The sequence below is a fragment of the Ictidomys tridecemlineatus genome (assembly GCF_052094955.1).
Source record: "Ictidomys tridecemlineatus isolate mIctTri1 chromosome 8 unlocalized genomic scaffold, mIctTri1.hap1 SUPER_8_unloc_1, whole genome shotgun sequence".
NCBI classification, from domain to species: Eukaryota; Metazoa; Chordata; class Mammalia; order Rodentia; family Sciuridae; genus Ictidomys; species Ictidomys tridecemlineatus.
The window spans coordinates 392,768-419,732 of NW_027520958.1; the positions used below are offsets into that span (position 1 = coordinate 392,768).

The 26,965-nt window shown below is 31.2% G+C and overlaps 1 long non-coding RNA gene and 1 other non-coding gene across 2 annotated transcripts in view; one reads left to right on the plus strand and one right to left on the minus strand.

Annotated features, from left to right (window-relative positions):
• LOC110597434 (uncharacterized) overlaps window positions 1-26,965 on the plus strand; it is a 313,342-nt gene that overhangs the window by 263,845 nt on the left and 22,532 nt on the right. Inside the window, exon 8 of the long non-coding RNA XR_013432301.1 lies at window positions 1,366-1,479. This is a non-coding gene — a long non-coding RNA (uncharacterized LOC110597434). The remainder of the gene's footprint in view (window positions 1-1,365; window positions 1,480-26,965) is intronic.
• Trnaa-ugc (transfer RNA alanine (anticodon UGC)) lies at window positions 2,408-2,480 on the minus strand. Its single transcript has one exon. It is a non-coding gene; the product is annotated as a tRNA-Ala (tRNA).

The following is a 26,965-nucleotide window of genomic DNA, read 5'->3' on the forward strand; positions in this document are numbered from 1 at the left end:
CCTTTTAACTATTTGCTTTTGGAGAAGTGACTTAATTTATCTGTCATTCATGTTTATTACAATATTATCTATAGAATAAGAATACCATCATTTCGTTAAGTAGCATTATTTTGAGTTTTAAAGAACCTAGCCTGTGCAAAACAGGATTTGTCACACATACTACTTTTGAGATTGTATCTCTTTTTATGCATGTATAGATGGAGTTAAATTGCATGTAATTATTGTATATAATTAATAATGTAAGTAAATGCATATGTATTACATGTATATACTTGATTGTAATATGTATCATAGTTATAATGTGTTCATATTCATGTGTGTGAGTATGAAGCTGATACAGAGAAAAACTTTGTAATTTATGTTTATCCATCATTCTTTACCCACAACTGGAGAAGACTTTCTTAATACACTTTTATACTCACTTTTAAATTTCAAAATTGTTAAGTCCTTGATAACTTTTGGTTTACTTGTTTCTTTTAGTGAGTGAAGTTAGGGAATATGTCTATGGTTTTACAAAAACATTAAGCTAGGGTTTCTTAGGCTCCATTACTTCTTCTTTTCATATTTTTTATTGATGCATTATAGTTTTACAAACAGATGCTATTTGTTGTTACATATTTGTATATGCACACAATATAACAATATAATCTGACCACTATCACTCCATATCACTGTCCCCCCTACTTTTTCTTGAAGAGACATTTGCCAGAACAATGAATGGTTTTAGCACTCCAACCAAGTAGTAGTTAACAAACTGTCAAAGCATCACAGCTTCACCATTGTGATTTCTCTACATAGTCTGGAACACCAGGTCACATCCTGCTTTTATAAGTGAAGTGAACCCTCTTGTTCATATGGATAAAAGTCCATGACATGTGCATTCTAATAATATTTCATTTATTTCAATTGAAATGTCTATGTGAATATAATTCTGAGCTTTTGACAATGTTAAAATTTAAAATGACTGTTAAATTACAATAAGCTCTGATTAAATAAATCTCTGAAAAATCACAATTAAATAATCTATATTCTGAGATTTGAAGGCTCATTTAGAAAAAAATGTTCTAATATTAAACATTGCCTGGGTTTTTTTGGAGGGGGGAGTATATGAGAGGGTGGTCAAACACTATTGCTATCTGGTCAAACACTACTGTTTCCTTGTGTCTTTCATAAAGTAATCTACAAATACATACACAGCTCATTTCATGAGAAGTAATCAGGAGGAAAACGTTACTTCCCATGAACTGTTAAGGCATTTGAAAATAGGGATCTTGCCCTTCATTTCTTTTCTTTGTAAATCTATTAATATCTTGGCTTAATCATCAACAAATGTTGATTAAATGAATGAATTTCTCTTTGTCTCAGATAACGGATCAAGCCTAAAGAGTGTAAGTCACACCTTGGAAACTTGAAGATTGTTCCTGCTTTTCCTGCTTTTCTTCTATCAAGGTTGCTTACTCTAAACTCACTAGTTCTTAAGTAAGTTACTAGATTGAATGTAGCCAAATGTTGTCATATTCTAATTTTATTTATGTATCCTAAAAAACAACATGTGACTCTTTTTAAAGAATGTGGAAAACTACATGTGAGCAGGTGAATGTTACCTCACTATCTGAATGAGAATTCTTTACAGGCAAGCACTGTAATTATCCAAGAACTGTGTCGTTTATGGTTGGGATTTAATAAACGTTTTTAACCAGTTAAACAATCTTAGGTCCCTATAGAAGATAAGCCATATGTAGAATCTATACTATTTATAGCTATTTTAATTTTGAAACAGTCATTTATCAATGGTGTTAGTGGCACCACCAGCAAAGAAAAAAAGGATTCAGTTTTCATTTTGTGTTCTGTGTTCAGAGAGTTTACTGGTTATGCTGAGAGATACCTCACTGGTGATCTGATTTAAATTCAAATAAATGACTTAAAAATGAAAATTCCTATGTTGCATTGCACTTAGCTAATATTGATATGCTAATCCCCAAAATGTATTATAGATTTAGAGGCTTAAATGATCAACAGTAGATGCATGTTTTTATCCTCATTTATTTATTTTTTGGCCAATTTTAAAACTAGGCAAGATAAATTTCATATATATTATTAACTGCAGTTAATGTACCCAATAGCAATGTAAAGAAACACAGATACTTAAAAAGATTCAGAAAAGCAGTTAAACAGAAGTTTCAGAGATCTACATATGACATTAAAGAATAAGCGGATTTAAAATTTAAATTGCAAGGATGAAGGCAGTCATTTGAACAGGGTTTATGGTCTACTAAGGTCTTTAATTTCTCTTATTTTACAATATATTCAATTTACCTATAATAATGTAGAAAAATACTTTAAAAGAATGTTTTTTCTTAATTTTTTTAGTTGTAGATGGACACAATATTTTTATTTGTTTATTTTTATGTGGTGCTGGGGATTGAACCCAGGGCCTCATGCGTGCAAGGCAAGCACTCTACCACTGAGCTACAACCCCAGTCCACAATGCAGTTTTTTTTTTAAATTAAGCCATCCCCTTCTTCCTTATAAATAGAAATTAATGTAGTAAGAAAGAAGAAGTTAATAATGAACCATTACAGCAAGTATTTACATATTTTTCTTGGTACTTGTATATTTCTTTATGTGCCAATTATCAATATGATATATAATCTAAAAATAAATTATTTTTAAGTTAATACATCATTTATAATAATTTATTTTAGAGTCAAAGTCAAAATTAATTTTATGTGTAAGGCAGACATGAATATCACATACCTTAGAGATTTTACTTAATATTAACACATTTATCTCCTTTTGTGTTAATTTACTAACATGTGAATTGAATGCTTGGTAATAGAATATGAACAATAATGCAATAGCTTTACTTTTGATAGCAAAATATTAACAAAAATTTTTAAGGAAACCTAGCAAGACCCTTTTATATCATTTAAGAGAAACTGTTAGTAGTATTTATGTAAGAATACACCTTTGTTTCATGGAATTTATATACAAATGTAGAAGTGCTTCTGCACTTCATTGAATTTTTCTGATGACCTAATTTCCAAATGCCTACATAATTCTGTGTGTGCAAAAGCACACTTAGACTATAAAGTTAAAGTACTGTACAACACACCAAGGAATTTCAGTGACATGAAAGAATATTCTTCCCTTAAGAATTTTTTTCTTGTTTAATAGTCATGAGTAAATTAAAAGATTGACCCTAACTATATACTTCAAAATTAGTCTCATACTGAAATTAATTTATTTATGGCTACTATTTTTGGTTACCAATATCAATGGAAGATGGTAAAGATTTTTGATCTTTCACAATTCTACATTGGACTGACAGTGTCTGCACTGATTCTTCTTACACTTACTGAGAGGAGGAGATTTGGGATATCTGATTATACCCTGTAAAGACTTACCTGAACAGATAAATTTTAGAACCATCTCAGTTATCTGGTTGGCAATCGAAGAAAGGAATCATATCATCTCACATAAACATAACCAAATCTATTGACAAAGTGTGATATAGAAGAATCTGACTGTATACAGAATTGTTTTGAGAAGCAGGATTTTACTCTGAATACAATGTACTTGTGATAAAAGAGAGAAAGATTATTATAGTACTAACAACATATAATGATGATACATAGTTGTGTAAGTAAAAATATATATGCATAAACATTTGTGTTTATCATACAAAAATAAAATATTACATTTTGAAAAAAATAATTTTAAATTTAGATAGTCATTAAGAATTTTTTTAAACCCAAGATTTGAAAAACATTGAAGACAAATTAACATAACTGGTAAAATCTTTTCAGACTTTTTGAAATAAGAAGTGGCTGTTAGTAAGTAATTGAAAGATAAAATACACACATTGGTTCCTTAGTACAAATTCATAGTAACAGTTTTTAATCATGAAATGTCACTTCACATCTGTGTTTCTTTCTGATAAAAGAACAAAATATATAATTTAAAGCAAATAATTTGGTGCAGTATAGCAATGGAGAATAAGAGTGGCAATTCTATACCTGCTACTACTGGTGGAGAATGACAAATCAGAGGTTTAAACTACAGGTGCTCTAAATAGCATAATTCACATAGACAGGATCAAAATGCCTTTGAAACTTGAGAAAAACAGGAATCTCTGAAAATAGAGCTTCTTACAACCATTTATACATTATGCATGTGTGTACATAAAATATACCTGTAATTGACACTCAATAATATCTATTTCATATTTGTCCATGCTACTTTCTTTTATTTATATATTTTTTCTTTTTTTAAGGCTACTTCAAAGACTCAATAAGATTTGTAAAAAATTCTTTAAGCCAGATTATAATCCATAATTATGTTAGTGTTTCATATTCAAGGAACATCACTAGAAATGGATATTGGTATGATATAAATCAATAAAAGCAAAGCTTCCAAACAAAAGCAAATAAGGCCATAATTTATTTCTTTTGATAACGGTGACTTTCAGCAGCAAAATTTCTGAGTGCTCTATAGAATGTGTCCACTTTTACCATAGAATCTAGTAGAAAGTGTAGAGATACGAAGGAAATACTATTGATTTCAAGCATTATTTGAACCAACAAACAGATTTAAAATGACCTTCCACTGTGATAACAATATCTATAATTTGAATGGAGTTTGTAGAGAAAAAAAATGTTGCAAGGTCTGGAGTAAGATAAATGGCAATTTATGGAGGTCAGCTGGCCAATTTCAGATCAAAATAGTTGATATTGCTGCAGAGCAGTAAAATATATCAACACAATTTCTGGAAAATAACAATTTGAGGATACTTTAATTTTGAAGGAATTGTTTTACCAGTCACTTTGGAATTGCTTTATCTATAAACCTGAACTCATAACTTTGCCTTTTGTGCTTTCAGCCATGTTCATAGCAACAGAATGTACTGACTCCTTAAAAATATATAACTAGAAGACTATATCTGGGTTTAATCTTGCTGAAAAAAAAATATTATATAATGAATCTCAGGTCTGTCCATGATTTAAAATATAGAAATAATAGCAATTTGCTTAAATGGTTGTTATTCTTTTTTAAAATTATTTATCTCATTGGTGCATTATATTACAGACAATAGTGGAATTCATTGTGATATATTTGTACATGCTTATAACGTAATTTGGCGAATTTCTTTTCTGAATACTTTCCTTTTCTTCTCTCTCCTTTCCCCTAATCTCCTTTGTTTATTCAACTGTCTTCCTTCTATATTCAGGAGATCTCTTTTTTCTCTCTAGTTTCCACATTTGAAAGAAAATATACTGCCCTTGATTTTATGAATCTGCTTTATTTTACATAACATAATGTTCTCCAGTTAATGTTTTCCTTCAAATGAGTATAATTATGTTCTTATTATGGTTGATTAAAACTCCATTGAGAACATATTCCACATTTTCTTTTTCATATATATATATATATATATAATAAAAATATAGAAAGTAATGTCATATATATGTATATATATACATATATATATGACAGTGGAATGCATTACAATTCTTAATACACATATAGAGCACAATTTTTTATATCTCTGCTTGTAAACATAGTATATTCACACCAATTCATGTCTTCATACCTATACTTTGGATAATAATGATCATCACACTCCATCATCATTAATAACCCCATGCCCCCTCCCTTCCTCTTCAAACCCTCTGCCCTATCTAGAGTTCCTCTATTCCTCCCATGCTCCTGCTCCCTATCCCACTATGAATCAGCCTCCTTATATCAAAGAAAACATCTGGCTTTTATTTTTGGGGATTGGCTAACTTCACTTAGCATTATATTCTCTAACTCCATTCATTTACCCGAAATGCCATGATTTTATTCTCTTTTATTGCTGAGTAATATTCCCTTGTGTATATATGCCACATTTTTTTTTATCCATTTGAGAAAATGGTACACTCACACACTGCGGTGGGACCACAAATTGGTGCAGCCAATATGGAAAGCAGTATGGAGATTTCTTGGAAAATTGGGAATGGAACCAACATTTGACCTGGCTATCCCTTTCCTCAGTTTATACTCAAATGACTTGAAAACAGCATACTACAGGGACACATCTGTATCAATGTTTATAGCAGCACAATTCACAATAGCTAAATTGTGGAATCCATATTTTCTTTACCCATTCATTGAGTGAAATGTAGGCTGCTTCCATATTTTGCCTATTGTGAATTGAACTGCTATAAACACAGGTATGCATGGATTGCTATTGTATGCTGGCTTTAATTCTTTTGGACAAATACCAAGGAATGTGATATCTGGGTCAAATGGTGGTCCCACTTCCAGATTTCAGTTTTAAGGAAACTCCATGCCCATATCCATGGTAGCTGTACTAATTTGCAACCCCCCAACAGTGTATACATTTTCTGGGTTTTTTTTTCTGTATCTTTGTCAGCATTTGTAATTTGTATTCTTAATAATTGACATTCCAATGGAATGAGATAAAATCTCTGGGGTTTATATTTGCATTTCCTTGATTGCTAAAAATATTGAATATTTTTTCATGTATTTATTGACCATTTGTACTTTTTTTTAGAAATGTCTTATTAGTTTATTTGCCCATCTATCAATAGGGTTATTTTCTGTGTATGCATTTGTATAAGTTTTTTTAGTTCTTTTTAAATCTAGATTTTAATCCCCTGTTAGATGAGTAGTTGGCAAAATTTTTCTTTCATTCTGTAGGTTCTATCTTCACACTCTTATTTCTTTTGTTGTGCAAAGCTTTTTAATTCAATGCCATCACATTTATTAATTCTTGACATTATTTTTTGGATTTTAGAGATCCTATTAAGGAAGTCATTGTCTGCTCCTGTTAAAATTATAAGTACTATATTGAATAGGAGTGGTGAGATTGGGCAAACTTTTTTTATCTCTAATTTTAGAGGATATGTCTTCAGGCTTTCTTAATTCAGTATGATGTTGGCTTTGGGTGTGTTATATGTAGCCTTTATGATGTTGAGGTAAATTACTTCTATCCTTCTATCTTTCAGTGCTCTTAGAATGACAAAGGGCTGAATTTTGTTGAAGGCTTTTTTTGCACCAATTAAAATAATAGTATGATTTCACCTTTAATTCTATTTACATGTTGAATTACATCTATTGATTTCATACTTTGAGTCATCCTTGCTTCCACATAATGAAACCAAGTTGAGTATGATGTACAATCTTTTTACTGTGTATTTAAATATGATCTTCTAATGATTTATTAAGGATTTTTGAGTCTGTTTATTAGGAGTGATGTTACTCTTCTTTCCTTGATGTGTCCTTATCTGGTTTTGATATAAGGATGAAACTGGCTTAATAGAATAAATTTGCAAGTGTTTCCCTCTTTTTATTTAATGAACTAAATTAAGGAGTATTGGCATTAGTTCTTCTTTAAAGGTCTGCTATAATTCAGCTAATAATCCATTTTTGGCTTTTCTTTGTTGAAAGGCTTTTTTTTTTTTTTGGAGGGGGCGGTAGGTACCAGGGATTAAACTCAGGGGTACTTGGACCACTGAGTCACATTGCCAACCCTATTTTGTATTTTATTTAGAGACAGGGTCTCACTGAGTTGCTTAGCTCCTTGCTTTTTGCTGAGGCTGGCTTTGAACTCAGGATTCTCTTGTCTCAGCCTCCAGAGCCTCTAGGATTAGAGATATGGGACACCATGCCCAGTGGAAGGTTTTTTATCACTGCTTCAATCTCATTATTTATCATTGGTCTGATTACACTTTCTACATCCTGTTTGTTCAATTTTCATAGTTAATATGTCTATAGACATTTGTCTTTTTCTTTTAGATTTTTCTCTTTATTGGAATAAAAGATTTTGAAATAATCCAAAGGAACCTCTGGATTTCAGTAATGTCTGCGGTGATGTGTGTGTGTGTATGTGTGTGTGTGTGTGTGTGTGTGTGTGTTCTGTAATTTTATTATTTTAGATAACTCAAGGGGATTTTTTTTAGTTAAAGCTGGAAATATTCCTCAAGGTTCATTCTATTTATTGTGTTTTATGAAGAGGAAGAAGTGACGTTATGGTTTCAGTGATTAGTTCACATTCACATTTAATCTTAAAAACAAAGGCATTTTTAAATTATTCAAGATGTTCCATATTTGTTCAATATTCTAGGCTAGAAGAACTTCCCATTAACGAGCATTTGTTTCATTTTGTTTTACTATAACAATTTATAAGAAATTGTGTTTCCTATAAGAATTTAAGGACAAAATAATTTAAATAGAAATAATAAATAGAAATAGAGTAAACCCATCTAAGAGCAAAGCACTCATAGAAGAAACCAAAACTCTTCTAAAAATTGCACACAGAGATATATTCACCTAACCCAGCAGGTTATTCATCCAAAAAAACATTTGTCATTCTAACCAAATTCTACATGGACCCCTCAGGATTTATAAATGCCCCACTATTTGCTTCAGTTTTCTGGACTTCATCTACTCAAATCCCACCAAGGCAGTCTCAAATTGAAAACTTTTCTAGACTGACCAGATTATTTTCTTGTGCTTGTATTCAACATTCAGCTTAAACACTGTGTGTTCTTCTTCTTGTTAATCTGGTTGTAGGTGAAGCATGATCTAATTTTAAAAAGTACTGAAGGAACTATTTGAAGTATTTCCTGCTGATCAAGTACTTTGAAAATTGTTTAGAATTTCCTTGGTTCAACTTTTCAAGGGTTAAGAATTATAATGGTTTCAGTTATTGGAATTTCCTTACTGATAATTTGCCCAATAGAAAACTTGCAATTATTGTTAGAAAGCTCTGAAAATACCAAGTCCATTCATTTGCTTTACCAGCTGATTACATTTTATCCATTATTCTGCTCAAATAAGGTATTAGAGCTAAAACACATCTCTGAAAATATCACTCTTTCCTATTCTGTATACATCAGAATCTGGGAAGGAAAAAAGGTCTGGTAACAGCATTTTCAGAATTTTTAAAACATCTTTTAAGATTTTTTACAGGAAACTAACACTTTTATATCATTTAGCATTTTTGTATCATCTGATTTATCATTCTCTCTCAATTTTTATGTATGTATAATTTTTATCTGAACAAATTGAAAGTGAAATTGATCTCTCACTCACCCAAACACCTGTCACTAATTGTTTCAGTATGTGTCACCTTAGAATGAGGACATTTCCATCTGAAGCCTCATTAATTAAATTGTCATTGATTGAGCTCCATCATGATGTCACATGGTAAGCACCGATCTTGTCATTTATCCAAATAATTCCATCTATATGTCTTTTTTTTTTGGTCTAGAAACTATTATAGGGCTACTTATTGTTATATTACATGTTGCTCTAGTTTACTTTATTTTGGAACATTGTCTCAGCCTTCCTTTTCTTTCTTGACGTAGACATTTTTTGTAGAAGGTCCTACAGTTTACGTTATTCTAACATTCCCTTGTTCTAATATTCATGTTATAACTTTTTTAAATCAATGATTCCAGAAAACATATATTTTTGTTAAATATTTTAAATTTAGGCAGATTTTTCAAGTGGTTTCAGAATTATCAACTGGAATCTTATTGAAGAACTAGTATAGAAAATACTATAGAGAGATGAACTACCAGGAACTAGACCATTTAAAATATTATATTTATTTATCACTCTATATCATATGCCAGTAAATGTAAAAGATGCTAGGATGGTATTTAAAAAGAGGCCTACTGGCTCATATCAGAGATTGGCAAAGTACAACCTCTGGGCAAGCACGGCCACAGCTCTTCCTTCATTCATCAATGGTTTATGGCTACTCTTGTGCTACAACTGCAGGGCAGAATAGTAGTTACTGAGACCATATGGACAGGAAAACCTAAACTATCTGGCTCTCCACAGAAAATGTTTACCATTCTTTGGTATATGACAACTTAATGTGAGCTGATGAAATTTTGATTTAAATATTTTTTTATAAACAAGAATAAAAGTGTGTTAAGGTTCAGTGTGTGGCTTGCTTTCTTTTTATCTAGGCAATAAATGGATTTTCACCTTGCATCTTGTATATATTACACTATGAAGAGCAAAATGTGTAATACTTTGTTTAGGAAGAATAAGGTGTGCCACTTAGCCAGCAATCCTCAGTGTTTCACAGCCTACATCTCACAGGATTCTGTTATTCTCTTGCCTACTTCCTACTATAGACCATACTTCAAAAAACTAAGCTCAAGAGGCTTCAGCATTTTCTGTGTCAGCAAAGACTTTTTTTTTCCCTTCAAGCAACTTATTAAAGAGAGAATCAGATTGACTTTAGTGAAATATATTCCATCTTTCCTGAAGACAGAATTTTATCCCATATAAGAACTCTTCTGCTTATGTCTCTAGCAGAATCACATTTTCAAACTGCTGTTTGGACAAGCGAATAAATCCCTTTAACCCCAGTAACAGGATTTGTCTGCACACCTCCTGTGCTCTCCTTTGGTAGCTGAGGAGTCCTTCACAGTGGGCTGGGATTTTTTCTTTTGGTTTGCTCTGACATCTGTCCAAATAATTTCACTCTATGATGCATTTGTTTCATTTAAACCCATTAAGAGGGTGAGAGTCTAGTGCTTGATAAAATTCTTGAATAACCATCAGTATTCCCCATGATTTCACTGAAAAAGAGGCCCTGAAATCAGCCTTTGTCTGGAAAAGAACCACAATTCAACCACTTGCCAAATAACTTGGGAATGAAACCTACAGCTGTGTTCCTAGATTACATATAATTAACCAAAACAACTAAGTCCCTATCACAATGCTTCATAAATATGACTAAATACAGATAAATAGTGGGGTTATCTATTAAAGTAACCTGCAAAATGAGGAAGTGCCCCTAATAATAAGATAATAGAAATGTCATACTTTAGGAAATACCAAGAGCATGATATATATTTTAGACTGGAATGGTAATTTACACTAACAATAGCATATCATGGTCAAGATAGGTCAGTGAGAATAAGGTGTAGTAAAGCCTCATCAAACGTCCAAACTCGCCTTATTTGGCACCTTATTTCTGTCTATCCTTTGTTTTTAGTTACTAGCAAATATACTCCAGCTTTTCTATTGAATAGTTTTCTTCTTTGTTATCAACCAAACCTTTTAATAATAACAATCAAATTACTGTGCATGTTTCTTATTCATATTGCCTGTAATTCTTACAAGCTTCTTGCAAGTTAGACATTATCTTCTCATTACAGATAAAAGAATGTGCTGTGGAATTTTTGACTTTCCAAAGATCACACAATGAGAGAGTTAGGATTAAATTCCTGATCTAACATGAAAGCTTTCATACCTTTATCCCAGGGTTCTCCCTATACTACTGGTGATTATTTGGCCTTATTGATTAGATATAGAGCAATCAAAATTTTAGTTGTAAAATTTTATTTTCATTGAGCTTTCTCCTGTCTCAGAATCATATTTTTCTTAATTGCAAAATGATAAAGGATACAAAAACAAAACAAAACAAAACAACAACAACAACAAAAATACAGAGTCAATAAACCTTCATTATATAAACTGCTTTGAAAGTGTTCTCTGCTGCTAACATTGCCTGGTATAAGCCAATCTAACAAAAAAATTTCTGGTATTCTAATTTTACTTCTCCTAGGTTATTTTAAAACACTAACCTAAAATACATATCCAACTTCCATATGCAGCATTTTGTTTCCCATTTTTTGTAGAAAATTTATGATTCTGTAAATTAGACGAAATACAAGTAAATTAATTATTCAAATAATCATTCTTTGAAAAGTTTTAATTGTTTTAGAGACAAAAGCATATATAATTCCTATAATTTTATACAACCAAATGAAGTACCATATACATATAATGTTAAAAAGTTGTGAGTGGACTTTGTGTTTCAATATTAATTTCATGCTAATTTTTAAGAGCTATAAGCAACCATACCAGAAAGCTTCTACCAAGGCTTACTATGAGATGTCAGATACAGACCTGTTTCTAGACATCATCATACCTCTTCTACTTCTTCTTATATAAGAAATATGGGCAATGGGCAGCAGAATATTACAATAGAAAACTATGTAATATGAATGAATTGATGTGTTTGTAGTAACAAATTTCTTCTTTGGTCCTAAAAATATCGAGGAAGGGATTATAATATAATTCAGAAACTAAGACATTAAGAGCCAGTAAGTAAAAATAAGCTCCCTCTTGGAGGAAAAAAAAATGTGACCTTGGCAAGTGATCATATTTAATCCATTTTGGGGAAGCAACTTAAAAAGGTGTTAAGATGAGTTAGAGAAAGGATTTCATAAATCTGCCTTAGAAGAGAAAAAAAAGAATAATGAGTGTCCCAAGAAAATTGATAGTTTCATTTTAAACTGTATGGGATGAAAATCAAGAGGTAAATAATGAAATCGTGACAAACAGGTATAGTTTCTATTATAGCAATGTTGAATGTGAATCATTTTTTTGTGAATCATCATTATTCTTGCACCTAAAATGCTAAATTAAAATTACTACTTAAATAAAGAGGGGTAAAATTGGGAGTTCATAACCCACTTGAATCAAACTGTGAAATATGATATATTAAGAACTATGTAATGTTTTGAACGACCAACAATTAAAATAAATAAATAAATAGAATTTTAATAAATAAATAAATAAATAAAGAGGGCTGGGTTGTGGCTCAGCAGTAGAGTTCTCACCTCACACGTACGAGACCCTGCGCTTGATTCTCAGCACCACATAAAAATAATAAGTGAAATAAAGGTATTGTGTATAAGTAAACTAAAAAATAAATATTAGAAAGAAAGAAAGAATGAATGAATTTGCAGCTTTATAGACTAATATAAAAGGGAGTTGATTTTAAAAATAACCCTAGAGATTTATATGTTACATATTTATAGTAGATTGGGAAACAGTATTTAACTGAAACTGAATTTTACAAGGATACAGGAAGAAAAAGAATTACTGAGAACAATTCACCATCAAGGAAAGAGAAGTTCAAACTAGAGAACTAGCCTCAGTTTTTTGAAGGAAGCATTTATTCTAGGCTTGCCTCATGTCCAATGGAAGCTTTGATATTCAAATTGTACTGCCTCTCTCAATCTGGTTCAGATTGTCATTTCTTACCCAGATAATAGTCTGCTAACGTATGATTTTAGAATCTATTCTCAAAGAGAAGCAGAGTGCCTCAAAACATAAATCTGGTAGGTACACAACTCTGCTCAAAATCTCACAATGGTACCTAAGAAAAGTTAAAAAGAAAAAATATATAGCCTTAAAATAAGTACTTACAATGGCTTATTCAGACCTATGGAATTGTATCCACTGAAAACGTTGCATTCCCTGACATCATTTCTTAATGCTCTGATTCTATCCACAGTAGCCCTCCACTGACATTGGAAGATATCAGGTCTTAGTGTCTCTGCAATGGCCATTTTCCTACCTGGAGAGCTCTTCTTCCTTATATCTACATAGCTCACATCTCACCTTCTTCAAACCTTTGCTCAAATATTATCTGTAGCTTGAATATCCTGTTCATATTTGTCATGTGCTTTGCCTTTTCTTCACCATAGTACTATCAATGAGTCTCCCCAGAACTATGAAGATATTTTCTCTGAGGTGCTCATCAATTCTTTCTATGGAATGAAGAATAAAGTTGTTGCATAAATTTAGTATGGATTTGGGACACTTGAGCCTTAAAAGGTCACTAAAATAATTATAGTGATATAATTAAACTACAACTGACCAATAATTGATTTTATTACACTGAAGAATCTATAGAATAGTTCTGTTGAAAACTATCCTTAAAAGTACAGCTATAATACAAAATTAAAAGTGTGAACCATGAAGCAAAAGATAAAGCAAGTAGAAGAAACAAAATAAAGCTAAGAATAAAAATCAATGATATTGAAAATTGAAATACAATTGAAAAATTAATAGCAGATAAAGCTGTCATTTTGTAAGATCAACAATATTGATAAACATTGAACACTGTTAACAGAGATAAAAGAGAGAAAACATTAATTACTAGTATCAACAATGAAGCAGGGGATACAACTAGAAATCCTGCAGATGATAGAAGAATAATATCTTCTTAATAAAGTGAATATCATCAACAGTTCTAAACATAAAACTTTGAGAATTTAGAATTCCTTGAAAAGTACAAATTGCCAAAACTTATGTAGTATAAAATACATAATTTTAATTGCCCTATAAATAGCACATAAATTAAATTCACAACTCATAAACCCAGAAAAAGTTACCTTGAATTTCTTTTAAATTCTATTATACTTCTGGAAGACAAATGATATCAATGTCATACAATCTTTCCCCCCAAAATGTAATTTTTGGAAATTAGTATTTTCAAACAATATTTTGGAAAAGATTCTATGTCATAAAATCAGACAAATATAAAACAAAAGAAAAGAAGGTAAATAAAAAGAAAATTGTACACTAATATGTCTTAAAATAATAATTCAAAAGCTCTTAACAAAAATTTAGCAACTAGAATTTAACTTTATATAAGAGGAATTAAACCATGTGAGCATGTAAAATTTATTCAAAGAACTCAGGGATGGCTTGACTCTTGAAGATCTATCTATGTAGTCTGTCAAATTAACAGATGAAGAGGAACAAAATACATGATCATACCAAATGTTGCATGGAGAACAAACATTTGAGTAAATTCAACAAAATTAATGTATACTAAAATGAACTCATCATTTTAAAAACAAATAAGCAAATCAACAACAACACTAAAAAACCCTCATCTTATCAGAAAATTTGTTATAGAGAGAACTTATTCAATTTAGTAAAAATATTAATAAATGAAACCCCATGCCTTATCATGCAGGACTAAATGGTGAAAATTTGAATGCTTTCCCCCTTAGACCTAGAACAAAGAATGGGTCACTTCTTTTCAACATAATATCTGATATTCTCTCCAGGATAATAAAAAACAAACAAAGGAAATAAAAGACATTCAGTTTAAAAATAAAAATTTTGCTATTTTTAGAAGGCATAATTATCTACATAGAAAACCCCAAGGAATTTTCTTTAAAAATATCAAATAACTTATAAATGAGTTCAGCAAGGTCATGAGATACAAAATCAATATAAAATATTAATTTTATTTTGTAGACTAATGTTGGATACACTCACCATAAACTAAAATTACAATATTTACAATTAAACATATATGCTAACAATACACAAAACACACAAAGCATGCATGGTAAAAGGTATATATCTGTACAATTTTTGTGATTAAAATCACAGAAGATATACATTAGTCAGCTTTTGATCACTGTGTCTAAAGTATCTGACCTGAACAATTTAGAAGAGGAAAAGTTTATTTTGAGCTCAGGGTTTCAGGGGTCTATCCCTGGTCAGCTGACTCCATGACTCGAGGCCTGAGATGAAGCAGAGCATCAATGCAGAGGTTGTGGTAGAGGGAGGTTGCTCACCTGGTACCCTTTCAGAGAGAGGGCACCAGGAGACAGGCACAAATAAAATGTAATCCCCAAGGCACACCCTCAGTGACCACTTCTAATCTCACTTGCCTACAACTACCACTAAATAATCCATTCAAATTATTCATACTTCAAATGGATAAATCCCTAAATCAGTTAGCCTCATAATATAATTATTTTACCTCCTACATTAATACTGGACCTCATATCCAAAGTATAACAAGCTTAAATAAATGGAGGAACATGCTCTGTTTATGGTTTATAAGAGTCAACCTTGCAAAATTCCTATCATAACATTTTTTTGGTAGAAATGGACGAGTTTATTCTATAGGGGAAAACAAAGGAACTATAATATCTAGAACAAATTTGTAAAGAAAATAGTAGGAGAAATTGATCTATTCAATTTCAGAAGTTAATATAGAAATATAGTAACCAATAACATAATGTAATCATGGGAAGACAGACACAGATCAATTTAACTAAAGAAAAAACTCAGAAGACTTCCCAAATAGATATGATCATTTGGTTTTTTTACAAAGATGCAAACAATAATTCAATGAAGGAAGAATATATATATATATTTTTTTTCCCAAATGGTGCTGATACCACTGGCTATCTCCAGGCATAATATATAAACAAACAAAACATACTTTTATTTAAACTTTGCACTTTATACAAACTACTTCTTTAAATGAATCATAGAATCATTTGTAAATCATAAATTTATACTTATAATTTGCTAAAATATAACATAGATAAAAAAAGCTTCAGAGCCTAGGAGTGAGTGAAGAATATTAAAACTTGACATATATGATTTATATAAGAAAAACAAATAAGGGTTGGGTTGTGTCTCACTGGTAGAGGGCTTGCCTAGAATGTTCAAGGCCCTGGATTCTATCCTCAGCACCACATAAAAGTAAACAAAATAAAACTATGTGTCCAACTAAAAAATAAATTTAAAAAAAAAACAAATAAATTGAAATCCACCAAAATTAAAAACTTGTATTCTGTGAAAATCAGTGAAAAGGATTACAAGACAAACTACAATCTGAACAAAAGTATTTTTAAACCACATTTTGTTAAAGGTCTCATTATAGAATATATAAAGAGTTCTCAAAATTCAATGGTAAAGATATTACAATTAGAAATTGGATAAAATATATGAAGAGGCATTTTGCTGCTTATGATATAATATTGACAAATAAGACCATGAAAAGGTGTTCACCATATTTAGCAGTTAGAATATATATATGTGTGTGTGTGTGTGTGTGTGTGTGTGTGTGTGTGTGTGTGTGTGTCTGTCTGAGTGATAACAGAATTATGCACAGATGTTTTGTGTATCAACATCAAATTTCTGGTTTTGATATTATGCTATTAACATGTAAGTTATGACCATAGGAAGATACTGAGTGAAAGATATAAAAGCCTTCTTTCTTCTACCTTAGCAAACTCCTCTGAATCTAATGTTATTTCCAGAAACAGTTAAAATATATATGTAAATACAGCTGAGCTGGCTTTAAGTATTAAAATGATGTGCATCAGTGGATTATACCAAACACAGGTTAAATTTTTTTTTAGAAAATTGTGCCTGTAGTGAAGATGTACAGACTTTTATTTTCTTGTCATCACTCCCTAAACAGTACAGAATAATAGTTATGTACATGACATTCACTTGTTTTAGGTATTATAAGTAACTAGTAAGGTTTTAAAGTATTTGAGAGGATGCTTGTATAGTAATGCAAACACTATGCCACAGGGAGTGGGTGGGTACTGAAACAAACTCCCTATAGATACCTAGTGATGACTGTATGTAAAAATGAAATAAATCAAACTTCTTATAAATACATAAAACTCAGTGGGGTTCCAGGATAATAAGCAAAAATTGAACTATTCTGAGCATCTGAGTTGGGCCATATTTACTTTTTTCTTGCTTATATGTTATTGGTCTTTCTCTACCAGATAGTAAGTTTTAGGAGGACAATGATTTGGGGCTATTTTGTTCACTGTTGAATCCCAAGAGCTTGCATACGTGATGTATGTGCTTGCATTTGTGATGTACTCAGTGCTTACATACGTGATGTACTCAGCAAAATCCTACAGAATATGACAAGACAGTGGTCCATCTCATTAGCATATGCAAGCAATAATTAGTAGTAACAGATGAAATGAAGCTCATAGTCTCAGATCTTGATCATGAAAATTATAATAATCATACCAAACCCTTTTTAAAATCTCCTTTGTTTGTATTTGATCTTGTGTTTCTTTTTCCCAAGAAAATGCAGGCGCATAGTTACTCTAAATGTTGCTTTTGTAAATTCTACGTAAACAAATAATGCCTTGTTGTTAGCCTTAGAGTATATTGCCATAACAGTAGAATGCATAAAGGATAACTAGAAATAAAAACTTCTATTGTATTTTACCTGTTTTTAGGTTTATTGTTTAAAATGTATTCCAATAAATAATTTCCTCCAGAAGATGTCTTAGATTATGTTAATTATGGGGCAGGATTTGGGGGTACCTGCTTGGAGTCACAGTAGCAGCCTTATTGGATAATTTGGGTTAGTCAAGATGCTGGGAAGAAACATTTCAGTGATTAGTATCTTATAAATGTCACAGAAATAATTATTTTAGGTCTTCAGGGTTTTTTTGTGATTCTTACTTTGGGCTAGTATAGGCTTCAGGGCCAACAGGCTTAAACAAAATCTTAGAATATAAGTTTTTACAACAGTCCAAAATTTCTAACTCTGAAGAAAAAGAAATTTGTGCCATCTCAAGAGATGCTAAATGCTCAAGTCATACCTGAATGGGATGCCTAGGAACACAAAAACATAAATTTATGTGGATCATTCCCGTGCATGTATTTCCCAGAGTTCTAAGCAGGGAAACATATCTTATCCTCCATTTGAATTTCTTGAAAGGGGTAACTCACAAATTGGTGTACTTTAAGTACATAAGACTTTTTTTTTAACTTATCTTTCTTTTCCACCTTCCCCTCCTATTTTTCCACTGCTTTCCCATTTCCACCATTATTATTATTTTTTAAACATTACTCAGATTTTGTTATGACAAGACTAGCCATTAGAAACAAAAGCACTGTTGAAGGGCACCTAGGGTGGTTTCATAGCTTAGCTATTGTAAATTGAGCTGCTATCAGATAAATGGATAAAGAAAATATACACAATAACATACAAGAAGGGGGTAGGGGGAGGGAAGAATAAAAGTTCATTAGATTAGACAAATAGGAATGAAGGGAAGGGAGGGGGCGATGAGAATAGAAAAGGCAGTAGAATGAATAGGACATAACTTTTCTCTGTTCATATATGAATACACAACCAGTGAAATTTCACATTATGTAAAATCATAAAACTGGTATCCTAATTAGGATAAGTTATACCCCATGTAAGTAGAATATGTTAAAATGCACTCTATTGTCATGTATACCTAAAAAGAACAAACAAAAAAAATGAAAGCACTGGAACTAAAGGAAAAAAATTAACATCTACCATCTTAAACCATTAGAGAGAAGAAAGAATTCCTATGAATAGGAGAAGAATGAGACAGAGAGAGGGATGGTTGTTAAGTCACTCCTGGCATTTAGGTGTCTTTATCTAGGAGTCTTTTGCATAGAAACTATTTATATAGTCTTCTGTTAGGTGGGCAGTTGGGAAGTTTGTCTCCTTCATAATGCTATTTTTTATGGAATTTCTTGAGAGATTTTAAAATATAGATCTCTGAGTCATGAAGACCTCTAAGTCATGAGGTACTGATGATTTATTTGAGCTGGGAAATGTGTGTTAGGAGAACTAATCCTTGCAATTTAATTACTGTAGCTATAGCTAACTACTCTCCATGCTGATGGATTTTTCAAGAAAATTTAGGAGCAGACTAACATTGTTTTAATTTTCAGTAAAACAAGATGTTTTGCTGAAAATTTCAGGATTTCTGTTTTTTATCCATGAAAGGAATCATATGGATTCGTTATATAACATGGGTAGACATGTTAAATCTTCAAGATATTGACTGTTTGCTAGAGAATGAATTGTATTTTCTCAAAATTTACATGTTGAAGCATTAACCCCAAGGTGGATGAATTTAGAGATAAAGCCTTTGAGTAGGTGAACAAGGCTAAAGGAGATCATAAGGGACAGCAATGGAATAGTATTAACATCCTCATAAAAGGAGACACAACAGTGGAAATTACTTCCTCACTTGCCCATAATCTCTCCCATGTGCAGATATCAGACAAAGTGACTATCTGCAAGCAAGGAAGAGAGGACTCATTAGAAACTAAATCGATGAGCAACTGGATTGGACTTTCCATTTATAAGATTGTAAAGTTCTACTTTCTAATTAACCCAGTGTTTGACTTATTTTAATGGCAGCCAGAAAACTAACCAACCATTTATACTTGCTAGTATTTATAATCAGTTATTATAGGAGCATTTATAGTCTCATGAAGTAAACTCTGATTAGTATACGCAATGGTATCCTCTGATTTCCTTTGGAAAGTAAATAACTTTCCAAAGTTATTATTCTAGCCACTCAGTCATTGTTCTTCAGTTATTTTATAGTTTATATTAAAAATACCATTTGTTCTTTGTGTTTTAATTTGTAACTAAAAACAGTAAAGATATAGTGTTTGTTGATGATAGCTGGTGTCTTAGAGAGCACTTTGACTATAATCTCTATAAAATGCGTATCTCAGTCACTGAATATGTGATTTGGCATATATCATATCAGAAATACAAAGTCTATAAGACAAATATATGTCATAAAGAATATAGAAAAATGGTAATATCATGTTTGTTGTATAAAGAATTTTATTTCTTAGAATAAATTCTGTGCTCTTATTAGAACTTTGGTTCTTGCTTTAACTACTTTGTTGAATAATAAGTTTAATAGATGACATATACCAGAAACAACCTCAGGAATTTTGAGTAAAATTGCCCTAAAACACTGTTTTAAGATTGCAGATAATTTATCTGCATTATGGGGATAAAATGAAACTGGTCTGGGTAATGATTAATTAGCCAGCATTTTCGAAAAAAAAAAGAGATCAGAAACTTCTTTTGAGGGATAGTACACAATTAGTTCAGAAACAGGTATCCTATGATTGCCTTGGTCATGAGAACACATTATACATGTAAGGATATTGACAATTGTCTAGGGCCTTTCAATTTACAGCATAAGACTTACCACAGTGTTTGCTGACTGTGGTATATAAAAATATAGTGACTAGTATATAAAATATAGAAACATAAATCAGTTCATAGACAAATATTATAGCAGTCTTTATGCTTGAATGTTAGAATTCTTTTGAACTAAGAAGTATGAAATAATTAAAACTTATTTATATTAATATATCTTACTTATAATAGACTATAAAAATTGAAATGCCAAACAAACTTCATTAATTTTACAATCCTTCACAAAAAGGAAACAATCTTTTCGGTACATGACAGTAATTCCCGGAAAATTATAGGTATTTATTATTCTGAACTTGGTGCCTGAATCTGAGGATGACAAAAAAAAAAAAAAAAAGAGCACTTCACAAGAAAGACAAGAACTAGAGATAAGGCATACTTTTTCAAAGTAAGAAACAAGGGACTTCAAGGAGACACAATGATTTTAGCAATTTAAATTATGTTCCTCAAAATAAGAACATTTAAAAATGATTCAATTTAAGAATATGTTAGAAGTAATTAGAAAGAGCAGTACATTTTGGTGGTATAAATGAAAGTCTTTTTTTGTAAGAGATGACTTGATCATTTTAAAGAAAAAATATAATTTCAATTTTTTATACTTATCCAGTATTTTCAAGGTAGTATTTATAAGCCTAAATAAATTCATTAGTGTTGAGTTCAAGTTCTTAGAACTCTTGCCATATTCATTGTTTTTATTAACTTTTATTACTCCTGTTAATATCAAGGAAAGAACAGAGCAGAGGGTTTTTACTAAAGACTGAAACTGCAAGTGCCCAAGATGAACTCTGATATATCAAAGCAGAGGGCAGATAGGAGAGCTCATCTAGCTGATTCATCTTTCCTCTGCCTAGCAGATTGGACTGGACAGGAAAAAACTTCCCATTGATGGAGGTGAATCATGTTCAAGTTCTTATTATTTCAAGATTTCTTTAAAATGTAGTAATCATGAAAATAGCTGTTTTAGAAAAGAATACATGTATTATATAGATATAGATACACACACATATATATATAAAATCTTGATTTGCTTGCAATAAACCTACAACAGAACTCATTACATGATTATCATAAATATACATGTACATTAATATTAGACTTAAGCACATAATATCTTTTTTTCATGTAGGAAACTGAGATAGATTTTATGACTTCTTCAAAGAGAATAGACTCTCCCACCATGCCATTCAGTCTCCTACCAATGTGTGTATATTTGACCCAAGCTCTTGGGTATGGATATTTGGAACAGAAATATCCACTGACCCCTAACTGCAAAACCCTGTGATCTCCTAAAAGACTTCAGGATTGGTTCTCATATATCATGATACACTGTAAATTTAATGATATACATTATCATGGTGAGATAGAGAAATTTAATTATAAAAAGTATTAAGAGCTGTGAAACAGAGTGACATAGAATTGATCTGAAGTCCTCTCTGGTATTTGTCAACTGTCCAGTTCCTGCTTCTCATTTGACAAGATACCCTTTGCTCTTGGCATTGATTGCTTCAGCATTTTATCCAATTTTTTTATTGATTGAACTCTCTTATATTGGTGCCTGTTATTCTGACAAACACAAAATTAAGAAGACTATTCTTAATTAAAATCCTAAAATGCTATTATGGAATAGAGAGTTGATCACATTTTCCAAAACACTGCTTTTCCAAAGTGATGTTTGAATTCTGGACAGCAAAGACATTTCTTTATGATACGCCTCTCCACTCTTCTTCCCTTTACAATGACAATTCAAATTCCTACTTTAATTCCCCAAATGTGATAGATATTTCTTTACAGGGTTAAATTACTTTTGGACTTTTGCCAAGGTGTGTTAGTAATTCCTTAAAATATTGTCTCAATAGCATTTGCTAGCTTCTGTTATAGGCAAATAGTTTAGGCTAAATGCATGCAAAGAAAATTCATTCTAATTGTGGCATTTCTAAAAAAAATCAATCAATAAATTATAATAAGATATTATCAACTTTGTTCACTAAAATCTTTTTGAATCATAACCCACTTGGGGACTGTTAACATATTATAGCAATGCCCATCTTTGTCTGAGATATTAATTTTTTGTTACAAATAATTATCTTACCTTCCTGAATACATTTTTCCAACCTCTCCTGTTTTTTTCCCCACACTTGGAAAATATGCCCAATCAAAGAGCAAAGCTGTAGCTGCTTTTCTTAGAAGGAGGGAAAAAGCTCAGGCTATGTTTATTTCATTACTAAAATGTACCTTCAGTAACAGGAGGATATTCTATGACTTCCTTTGTTACTGAGAGCTTTTCCAAGATTTTCAATGAAAGTTTTCAAGACAATGAATGTCTTTTATAAGCACTATATAACTCAGTGTTAATTGTTTAGTGGTCTTCTGCATATGTGAACTAGTTCAAATTCCCTGAAGAAATTCCCCTAAGTGTGAGCTACAGCATACCCATTCAGATCATTCATCTTAATCTACCCAAGGAAAATGTTGCATGAGAGAGTATTTTAAATTGACTGATGAGGATATTGAAAGAACAATCAATTGTTAGTCATAATGAAAATATATTGATGTGCTAAGTGAAAATCTGTCTCTAGTAGCCTTACTTTATTTAGAAAAAATAAAACAGAGAATAAGAGACAGTGAAGGATGCCAGATATTCTTGCCCTGGCAAAGTCACAGTGCCTGCTGGGACAAACCTCACTAGTAGCAAACTAGTGGGTAGAAAAAGAGCCATGTGATGTGGAGTTGGTAAGCATATTCCTATTCTGTTCTCAGGGTGCACTTAAATGCAGCTATCCAACTCCTCTATACCCAAAGGACATAAAAACAGCATACTACAGGGACACAGCCACATCACTGTTTATAGTAGCACAATTCACAGTAGCTAAATTGTGGAACCAATCTAGGTGCCCTTTAATAGATGAATGGATAAAGAAACTGTGGCATATATACACAATGGAATATTATTCAACATTAAAAGATAATAAAACATGGAATTTGCAGGTAAATGGTTGTAGTTGGAGAATATAATGCTAAGTGAAGTTAGCTAATCCCAAAAAACCAAATGCCGAATGTTTTCTCTGATTTAAGGATGATGATTCATAATGTGGTGGGGGGGGAGTACATGGGAGTATTAGATGTACTCTAGATAGGGAAAAGGGGAGGGAGGAAATACTTTGGAATGAGAAGGACATCATTACCCTAAGTACATGTATGAAGACACAAGTGGTGTGACTCTACTTTGTGTACAACCAGAAATATGAAAAAAATGTGCTCTATATGTGTAATAAGAATTGTAATGCATTCTGCTCTCATATACAACTAATTAAAATAAAATAAAATAAGAAATATTTCAACATAAATTATTTCACACATGGAATATAATGCAAATTTCTTCTCTTGCTTTCAAAACCGTAAAGATTTGGCTATTGTTTTATTCTCTATATTAACACTCTCCTTTCATCAACAGCGCACTATCAAAAGTAGCTACCTTGCCTTTCCTCAAACACATTTGATTTTGTTTTCACTAAAGGTTTTCATACCAAGTATGCCTCTGTCTAGACCTTACTCTTCAAAATTTCACTGATTGACTCTTTATTTTCATTTATAAGTCAGTTCAGTTGATACATTTTCATTTAAATTGGGTTAATATTAATAACTTGTTCTTGTTCATTCAGAATATAAGATCCATGAGCTATTGATCCCTGTCTTAATCGTTGTTGTATTAACAGTACTTATAAGAAGATAGGTAAGAGAGCTGCCAGCTTATATACATTTTTATTGAAATGCTGAATAACAATACTCACAAAAACTAATGTTGAAAGCATGCTATGTTTGATGGTTTCTATTTAATAGCTATGATAACACAGCTCTTTAAAAATAATAGAATCTTATGGATGTACATGATGTTGAGATTCACTGTAGTGTATACATATATGTACATAGGAAATTTATGTCAAATCCATACACTGTCTTCCTATTCCTACACCTGTCCTTTTCCTTCCTTCCCTAATTCTAAACTTCTGCTCTTCTCTTTCCCCACCCTGTCATGGGTTAGTTTCCATATGTAAAAGACAGCATTTGACATTTGTTATTTGGTATTAGTTTATTTAACTTAGCATGATACTCTCCAGATTTATCCTTTTACTAGCAAATGTTATAAAGTCATTCTTCTTATGGTTTAGTAATATTCCATTGTGTATATAAACCAAGTTTTCTTTATCCATTCATCTGTTGATGGTCATCTAAGTTTCTTCCATAGCTTAGCTATTGGAAATTGTGCTGCTATAAACATTGATATAGGCATCAAGGAGACTGGATCCTAATTAGAATAAGCTATGTTCCATGTTTATATAAATATATCAAAATAGATTCTACTGTAAGGCATAGCTAAAAAGAACAAGTAAAATTTTCAAAAATAATCTAATCTTAAACATTCAATTATAATCCAGAGACAAAAACAAAATCTATATAAAGTGATTTGAGGAACTGTTTATGTAGGCTGGCAAGTCCAAAATCTGCAAGGTATACCAGTAGACTGGAGACTCAGAGGAGTCTTCTGATGTGCACAAGATGTTCTAGAATTCCATTTTCCTCAGAAAACTTCAGTCTTTATTTTTCTAAGACCTTTGAATAATTGCATGGGGTTATCAACATTATGAAGAGTAATCTGCTTTACTCAAAGTGTTTTTATTAAATTTTAATCTCATCTAAAATAAACCTTCCCAGAAACATCTAGGCTGTTATTTTACCAATCATAAAGATACTACAGCTTAACCTATCTGACATGTACAATTTAAAATCACTCATATTAAACATTTAATTTTTTTTGCATGTATTATTTACCACCTTCATTTTTATATAAGCAATATTTACTCATGTAAATTTAGAAAAGCATTTTAAATTTTATTTCTGAAATTTAATGTCATAAATATGGTTTTCCTGAACTCTTTGATTCTTCATCTTCCCTATGACTGTTTCTCAGCTTCTTCCAAATTGTAAAAAGACAGTCATGTTAAAGCTTTTAATGCATATTTACTGAATGGATACACAAAGAATAATGATTATAAAGCAATCTTAGCAGAGACACAGATAAGCTCTATGTGGAGTAAGCTGCAAAATATTAATCATTCACTCTTCCTTTGAATGGAAAGATACTTATTGTTTATTCTAGTATGGTTCATTGCAATTTGGGAGGGTTCTATTATACTACATTTTTACTATCATATGATCCCTATTTTCCCTATAAATCCTTATGTGAGTACTAACATCAAAATAAAATCTGCTAGAGGCAATCAGTTAATAACTAGCTTATTGTAATTTTGCTAGATAATGCTCTCATGCCTTGCACTTCCTGAGTCCATATCCAGCCTAATTGCTGGTGTCACTCTTTAGTCCCTGATCCAATAAATTGTACCCTGGGTAAAGTTCATATTGTACATATTATAGCCTCCTATGTGTTAAGAGCTGCTTTGTAATACTTTCTTGGAAGCAAGCTATGCAATTGGCTATTCCTTGCAGGATTATATCCAGTACAACCAAGACTTATATCAGTATAATTTTTATAATAATTTCCAAAATATATAAAAATACTTTTATAATTACTTTCTAAGGCAAACATTGGTATATACATATATGTCTCTATATATCTATATCTATCTCTCTCTATATATATAAATTTATATCTATTAAAACCATCACATTTATATTTTAGTAAGAGAGAAAAAGAAATAAAATTTATTTAAAATTTTAAGAACATGACATTATCTAAGAGACTAAACATAAAATGTATGGTTTTATACTGTTGAAAAAAAACATACTATTCACAAAAGAAAATAAATTGACTTAGCAATTATGAAAAATAAGTGATATACAAAGCTCAAATTCTTTATACTTATCATTGCCATAAAGATAATGTAGCTAGTGCCCAATTATTAAAAAGAAAACTGGCACAAAATTGAGATGAGAACAAAATAATATGACAAGAACATGAAACTAACTGATTACTAAATGGATTAATAATCAAAGATGGTTTTAAAAAAAGTAATTAGTAAGTTTCACAAGATTGCCAAATGCTGCTTCCTCCAGCTAGCCCATGTATTTGTTTGAAGGGTGCTCTTTTAGAAGGGGATCTGCCAGTTCATTTCATTGATCTTAAGTTTGCCTTGCCTTATCAGAGATAATAGGCCTATAAAATGCTGTTGGCTAGAAATAAATAAAGGATCAGAAGAAAGACACAAATGACCCCACATTTACAATTTTTTTTAAATAGTAAAAGCAAACACTTATACCAAAGGATACTTTTAAAAGTTCCCTTTTCAAAATCAATTTTCTGTATCTGCTTTC